This window comes from Nerophis lumbriciformis, unplaced genomic scaffold (assembly GCF_033978685.3).
Source record: "Nerophis lumbriciformis unplaced genomic scaffold, RoL_Nlum_v2.1 HiC_scaffold_552, whole genome shotgun sequence".
Lineage (NCBI taxonomy): Eukaryota > Metazoa > Chordata > Actinopteri > Syngnathiformes > Syngnathidae > Nerophis > Nerophis lumbriciformis.
This window is the reverse complement of record NW_027316789.1, coordinates 1-7,500: the sequence shown is the minus strand read 5'-3', so window position 1 is coordinate 7,500 and position 7,500 is coordinate 1.

Here is a 7,500-nt window from a genome sequence, read left to right as displayed (position 1 = left end):
CTTTCCCAACTTTTCTTCCGAATCACAGTGCGCCTTTGCTGGGTAAGTTGTGGACATGGCAGGCACCCCCGGGACACCGGTGGAACGCGGCCGGACTCGTGGTACTCCAACCCGGGCATAATATTGGATCAAATTCGGGACTTTTGCCCACTTTCCCAACTTTTCTTCCCAATCACAGTGCGCCTTTGCTGGGTAAGTTGTGGACATGCCAGGCACCCCCGGGACACCGGTGGAACGCGGCCGGACTCGTGGTACTCCAACCCGGGCATAATTTTGGATCAAATTCGGGACTTTTGCCCACTTTCCCAACTTTTCTTCCCAATCACAGTGCGCCTTTGCTGGGTAAGTTGTGGACATGCCAGGCACCCCCGGGACACCGGTGGAACGCGGCCGGACTCGTGGTACTCCAACCCGGGCATAATATTGGATCAAATTCGGGACTTTTGCCCACTTTCCCAACTTTTCTTCCCAATCACAGTGCGCCTTTGCTGGGTAAGTTGTGGACATTGTAGGCACCCCGGAACCCTGGTGGAACGCGGCGGGACTTGTGGGACTCGAACCTGGGTGTGACTTTGGACCAAATTCGGGACTTTTGCCCACTTTCCCAACTTTTCTTCCCAATCACAGTGCGCCTTTGCTGGGTGCGTCGTGGACATTGTAGGCACCCCGAGACACTGGTGGAACGCGGCGGGACTTGTGGGACTCGAACCTGGGTGTGATTTTGGACCAAATTCGGGACTTTTGCCCACTTTCCCAACTTTTCTTCCCAATCACAGTGCGCCTTTGCTGGGTGCGTTGTGGACATGTCAGGCACCCCGAGACACTGGTGGAACGCGGCGGGACTTGCGGGACTCGAACCTGGGTGTGATTTTGGACCAAATTCGGGACTTTTGCCCACTTTCCCAACTTTTCTTCCCAATCACAGTGCGCCTTTGCTGGGTAAGTTGTGGACATTGTAGGCACCCCGGAACCCTGGTGGAACGCGGCGGGACTTGTGGGACTCGAACCTGGGTGTGATTTTGGACCAAATTCGGGACTTTTGCCCACTTTCCCAACTTTTCTTCCCAATCACAGTGCGCCTTTGCTGGGTGCGTCTTAGGCATTGTAGGCGCCCCGGAACCCTGGTGGAACGCGGCGGGACTTGTGGGACTCGAACCTGGGTGTGATTTTGGACCAAATTCGGGACTTTTGCCCACTTTCCCAACTTTTCTTCCCAATCACAGTGCGCCTTTGCTGGGTGCGTTGTGGACATTGTAGGCACCCCGGAACCCTGGTGGAACGCGGCGGGACTTGTGGGACTCGAACCTGGGTGTGATTTTGGACCAAATTCGGGACTTTTGCCCACTTTCCCAACTTTTCTTCCCAATCACAGTGCGCCTTTGCTGGGTGCGTTGTGGACATTGTAGGCACCCCGGAACCCTGGTGGAACGCGGCGGGACTTGTGGGACTCGAACCTGGGTGTGATTTTGGACCAAATTCGGGACTTTTGCCCACTTTCCCAACTTTTCTTCCCAATCACAGTGCGCCTTTGCTGGGTGCGTTGTGGACATTGTAGGCACCCCGGAACCCTGGTGGAACGCGGCGGGACTTGTGGGACTCGAACCTGGGTGTGATTTTGGACCAAATTCGGGACTTTTGCCCACTTTCCCAACTTTTCTTCCCAATCACAGTGCGCCTTTGCTGGGTGCGTTGTGGACATTGTAGGCACCCCGGAACCCTGGTGGAACGCGGCGGGACTTGTGGGACTCGAACCTGGGTGTGATTTTGGACCAAATTCGGGACTTTTGCCCACTTTCCCAACTTTTCTTCCCAATCACAGTGCGCCTTTGCTGGGTAAGTTGTGGACATTGTAGGCACCCCGGAACCCTGGTGGAACGCGGCGGGACTTGTGGGACTCGAACCTGGGTGTGATTTTGGACCAAATTCGGGACTTTTGCCCACTTTCCCAACTTTTCTTCCCAATCACAGTGCGCCTTTGCTGGGTGCGTTGTGGACATTGTAGGCGCCCCGGAACCCTGGTGGAACGCGGCGGGACTTGTGGGACTCGAACCTGGGTGTGATTTTGGACCAAATTCGGGACTTTTGCCCACTTTCCCAACTTTTCTTCCCAATCACAGTGCGCCTTTGCTGGGTGCGTTGTGGACATTGTAGGCACCCCGGAACCCTGGTGGAACGCGGCGGGACCTGCGGGACTCGAACCTGGGTGTGATTTTGGACCAAATTCGGGACTTTTGCCCACTTTCCCAACTTTTCTTCCCAATCACAGTGCGCCTTTGCTGGGTGCGTCGTGGACATTGTAGGCGCCCCGGAACCCTGGTGGAACGCGGCGGGACTTGTGGGACTCGAACCTGGGTGTGATTTTGGACCAAATTCGGGACTTTTGCCCACTTTCCCAACTTTTCTTCCCACTCACAGTGCGCCTTTGCTGGGTGCGTTGTGGACATTGTAGGCACCCCGGAACCCTGGTGGAACGCGGCGGGACTTGTGGGACTCGAACCTGGGTGTGATTTTGGACCAAATTCGGGACTTTTGCCCACTTTCCCAACTTTTCTTCCCAATCACAGTGCGCCTTTGCTGGGTGCGTTGTGGACATTGTAGGCACCCCGGAACCCTGGTGGAACGCGGCGGGACTTGTGGGACTCGAACCTGGGTGTGATTTTGGACCAAATTCGGGACTTTTGCCCACTTTCCCAACTTTTCTTCCCAATCACAGTGCGCCTTTGCTGGGTAAGTTGTGGACATTGTAGGCACCCCGGAACCCTGGTGGAACGCGGCGGGACTTGTGGGACTCGAACCTGGGTGTGATTTTGGACCAAATTCGGGACTTTTGCCCACTTTCCCAACTTTTCTTCCCAATCACAGTGCGCCTTTGCTGGGTGCGTTGTGGACATTGTAGGCACCCCGGAACCCTGGTGGAACGCGGCGGGACTTGTGGGACTCGAACCTGGGTGTGATTTTGGACCAAATTCGGGACTTTTGCCCACTTTCCCAACTTTTCTTCCCAATCACAGTGCGCCTTTGCTGGGTGCGTTGTGGACATTGTAGGCACCCCGGAACCCTGGTGGAACGCGGCGGGACTTGTGGGACTCGAACCTGGGTGTGATTTTGGACCAAATTCGGGACTTTTGCCCACTTTCCCAACTTTTCTTCCCAATCACAGTGCGCCTTTGCTGGGTGCGTTGTGGACATTGTAGGCACCCCGGAACCCTGGTGGAACGCGGCGGGACTTGTGGGACTCGAACCTGGGTGTGATTTTGGACCAAATTCGGGACTTTTGCCCACTTTCCCAACTTTTCTTCCCAATCACAGTGCGCCTTTGCTGGGTGCGTTGTGGACATTGTAGGCACCCCGAGACACTGGTGGAACGCGGCGGGACTTGTGGGACTCGAACCTGGGTGTGATTTTGGACCAAATTCGGGACTTTTGCCCACTTTCCCAACTTTTCTTCCCAATCACAGTGCGCCTTTGCTGGGTGCGTTGTGGACATTGTAGGCACCCCGGAACCCTGGTGGAACGCGGCGGGACTTGTGGGACTCGAACCTGGGTGTGATTTTGGCTCAAATTCGGGACTTTTGCCCACTTTCCCAACTTTTCTTCCCAATCACAGTGCGCCTTTGCTGGGTAAGTTGTGGACATTGTAGGCACCCCGAGACACTGGTGGAACGCGGCGGGACTTGTGGGACTCGAACCTGGGTGTGATGCCTTTGCTGGGTGCGTTGTGGACATTGTAGGCACCCCGGAACCCTGGTGGAACGCGGCGGGACTTGTGGGACTCGAACCTGGGTGTGATTTTGGACCAAATGCGGGACTTTTGCCCACTTTCCCAACTTTTCTTCCCAATCACAGTGCGCCTTTGCTGGGTAAGTTGTGGACATTGTAGGCACCCCGAGACCCTGGTGGAACGCGGCGGGACTTGTGGGACTCGAACCTGGGTGTGATTTTGGACCAAATTCGGGACTTTTGCCCACTTTCCCAACTTTTCTTCCCAATCACAGTGCGCCTTTGCTGGGTGCGTTGTGGACATTGTAGGCACCCCGGAACCCTGGTGGAACGCGGCGGGACTTGTGGGACTCGAACCTGGGTGTGATTTTGGACCAAATTCGGGACTTTTGCCCACTTTCCCAACTTTTCTTCCCAATCACAGTGCGCCTTTGCTGGGTGCGTTGTGGACATTGTAGGCACCCCTAGACACTGGTGGAACGCGGCGGGACTTGTGGGACTCGAACCTGGGTGTGATTTTGGACCAAATTCGGGACTTTTGCCCACTTTCCCAACTTTTCTTCCCAATCACAGTGCGCCTTTGCTGGGTGAGTTGTGGACATTGTAGGCACCCCGAGACACTGGTGGAACGCGGCGGGACTTGTGGGACTCGAACCTGGGTGTGATTTTGGACCAAATTCGGGACTTTTGCCCACTTTCCCAACTTTTCTTCCCAATCACAGTGCGCCTTTGCTGGGTAAGTTGTGGACATGCCAGGCACCCCGAGACCCTGGTGGAACGCGGCGGGACTTGTGGGACTCGAACCTGGGTGTGATTTTGGACCAAATTCGGGACTTTTGCCCACTTTCCCAACTTTTCTTCCCAATCACAGTGCGCCTTTGCTGGGTAAGTTGTGGACATTGTAGGCACCCCGGAACCCTGGTGGAACGCGGCGGGACTTGTGGGACTCGAACCTGGGTGTGATTTTGGACCAAATTCGGGACTTTTGCCCACTTTCCCAACTTTTCTTCCCAATCACAGTGCGCCTTTGCTGGGTGCGTTGTGGACATTGTAGGCACCCCGGAACCCTGGTGGAACGCGGCGGGACTTGTGGGACTCGAACCTGGGTGTGATTTTGGACCAAATTCGGGACTTTTGCCCACTTTCCCAACTTTTCTTCCCAATCACAGTGCGCCTTTGCTGGGTGCGTTGTGGACATTGTAGGCACCCCGAGACACTGGTGGAACGCGGCGGGACTTGTGGGACTCGAACCTGGGTGTGATTTTGGACCAAATTCGGGACTTTTGCCCACTTTCCCAACTTTTCTTCCCAATCACAGTGCGCCTTTGCTGGGTGCGTTGTGGACATTGTAGGCGCCCCGGAACCCTGGTGGAACGCGGCGGGACTTGTGGGACTCGAACCTGGGTGTGATTTTGGACCAAATTCGGGACTTTTGCCCACTTTCCCAACTTTTCTTCCCAATCACAGTGCGCCTTTGCTGGGTGCGTTGTGGACATTGTAGGCGCCCCGGAACCCTGGTGGAACGCGGCGGGACTTGTGGGACTCGAACCTGGGTGTGATTTTGGACCAAATTCGGGACTTTTGCCCACTTTCCCAACTTTTCTTCCCAATCACAGTGCGCCTTTGCTGGGTGCGTTGTGGACATTGTAGGCGCCCCGGAACCCTGGTGGAACGCGGCGGGACTTGTGGGACTCGAACCTGGGTGTGATTTTGGACCAAATTCGGGACTTTTGCCCACTTTCCCAACTTTTCTTCCCAATCACAGTGCGCCTTTGCTGGGTGCGTTGTGGACATTGTAGGCGCCCCGGAACCCTGGTGGAACGCGGCGGGACTTGTGGGACTCGAACCTGGGTGTGATTTTGGACCAAATTCGGGACTTTTGCCCACTTTCCCAACTTTTCTTCCCAATCACAGTGCGCCTTTGCTGGGTGCGTTGTGGACATTGTAGGCGCCCCGGAACCCTGGTGGAACGCGGCGGGACTTGTGGGACTCGAACCTGGGTGTGATTTTGGACCAAATTCGGGACTTTTGCCCACTTTCCCAACTTTTCTTCCCAATCACAGTGCGCCTTTGCTGGGTGCGTTGTGGACATTGTAGGCACCCCGAGACACTGGTGGAACGCGGCGGGACTTGTGGGACTCGAACCTGGGTGTGATTTTGGACCAAATTCGGGACTTTTGCCCACTTTCCCAACTTTTCTTCCCAATCACAGTGCGCCTTTGCTGGGTGCGTTGTGGACATTGTAGGCACCCCGAGACACTGGTGGAACGCGGCGGGACTTGTGGGACTCGAACCTGGGTGTGATTTTGGACCAAATTCGGGACTTTTGCCCACTTTCCCAACTTTTCTTCCCAATCACAGTGCGCCTTTGCTGGGTGCGTTGTGGACATTGTAGGCACCCCGGCACTCTGATGGAACGCGGCGGGACTTGCGGGACTCGAACCTGGGTGTGATTTTGGACCAAATTCGGGACTTTTGCCCACTTTCCCAACTTTTCTTCCCAATCACAGTGCGCCTTTGCTGGGTGCGTTGTGGACATTGTAGGCACCCCCGGAACCCTGGTGGAACGCGGCGGGACTTGTGGGACTCGAACCTGGGTGTGATTTTTGATCATTTCGTGGCCTTTTGCTATGCATGCCTTCTCCCCGCTAGTTTGATGTGTGCTGCTGCAAAAGTTCCAAGAGGGCGTTTTTGCCCCCCTCCAAACTCCCTCTCTTTGTTTATAGTGCATATTTTCTGCTGGATCTACTCTCTATTTACTCCAAGGAAAAAAACTAGCCGGTCGCGGCAAATTTTTACAATCGGTCGCCAAACTACGGCACGAGGGCCGAACGCGGTACGCCGGCGTCCAAGATACGGCCCGGGGATTTTTTTGATTTTTTGGGCTTTTTTTGATTTTTTTGGACATGTTGGGCATCCCAGGACTCGGGTGCGACTGCAGGACGTGTGGGGCTCTAACCTGGGTGTGGTTTTTGGTCATTTTTCCGGACTTTTGCCCACTTTTCCAACTTTTCTTCCCCACTCACAGTGCGCCTTTGCTGGGTGCGTTTTGGGCATGCGGGGGGCACCTCGGACTCGGGTGGGACGCGGCGGGACTTGTGGCACTCGTACCTGGGTGTGATTTTTGATCATTTTGTGGACTTTTCCCCAGACACTCTCCACTTGTCTACCCCACTTCCCCTGTGACTTTGCTGGGGGGGCGTTTCCCCGCTGTCCTTTGTAGTGTAAGGGTTACTTTTCTTTTTTTTCTGTCTGAAAATAGGGCCCCAAAAGGCCTCACACTCCCCGGGAAGACCTGATGGACGCCTCGGCGTCACTGAAACAGGCCAATCTGTCTGAAAATATGGCCCACGAAAGGCCTCACATTCCCCGGGAAGACCTGACGGACGCCCCGGCGTCACCGAAATACGGCAAACTGTCTGAAAATAGGGGCTCCAAGTGTTCCCCACTCTTTCTGGCCCACAAAAGGCCTCTCATTCCCCGGGAACACCTGTAGGACTCCCCGGCGTCAAGGAAATACGCCAAACCGTCTGAAAATAGGGGCCCAAAAGAACTGGAAATGATGTGTTTAATTTGGGGGGTGATGTCTATAATTATGGGGGTGCATTGGAGGCGGGAGTCCACTGGAGGGCTCCACACCGTCTGAATATAGGGCCCCAAAAGGCCTGGAATTAATGTCTTTAATTTGGGGGGTGCATTTGCAGCGGGAGTCCACCGGAGGGCTCCATTTCCCCACTCTTTTGTTGACATATGGCCACAAAAGGCCTCTCATTCCCCGGG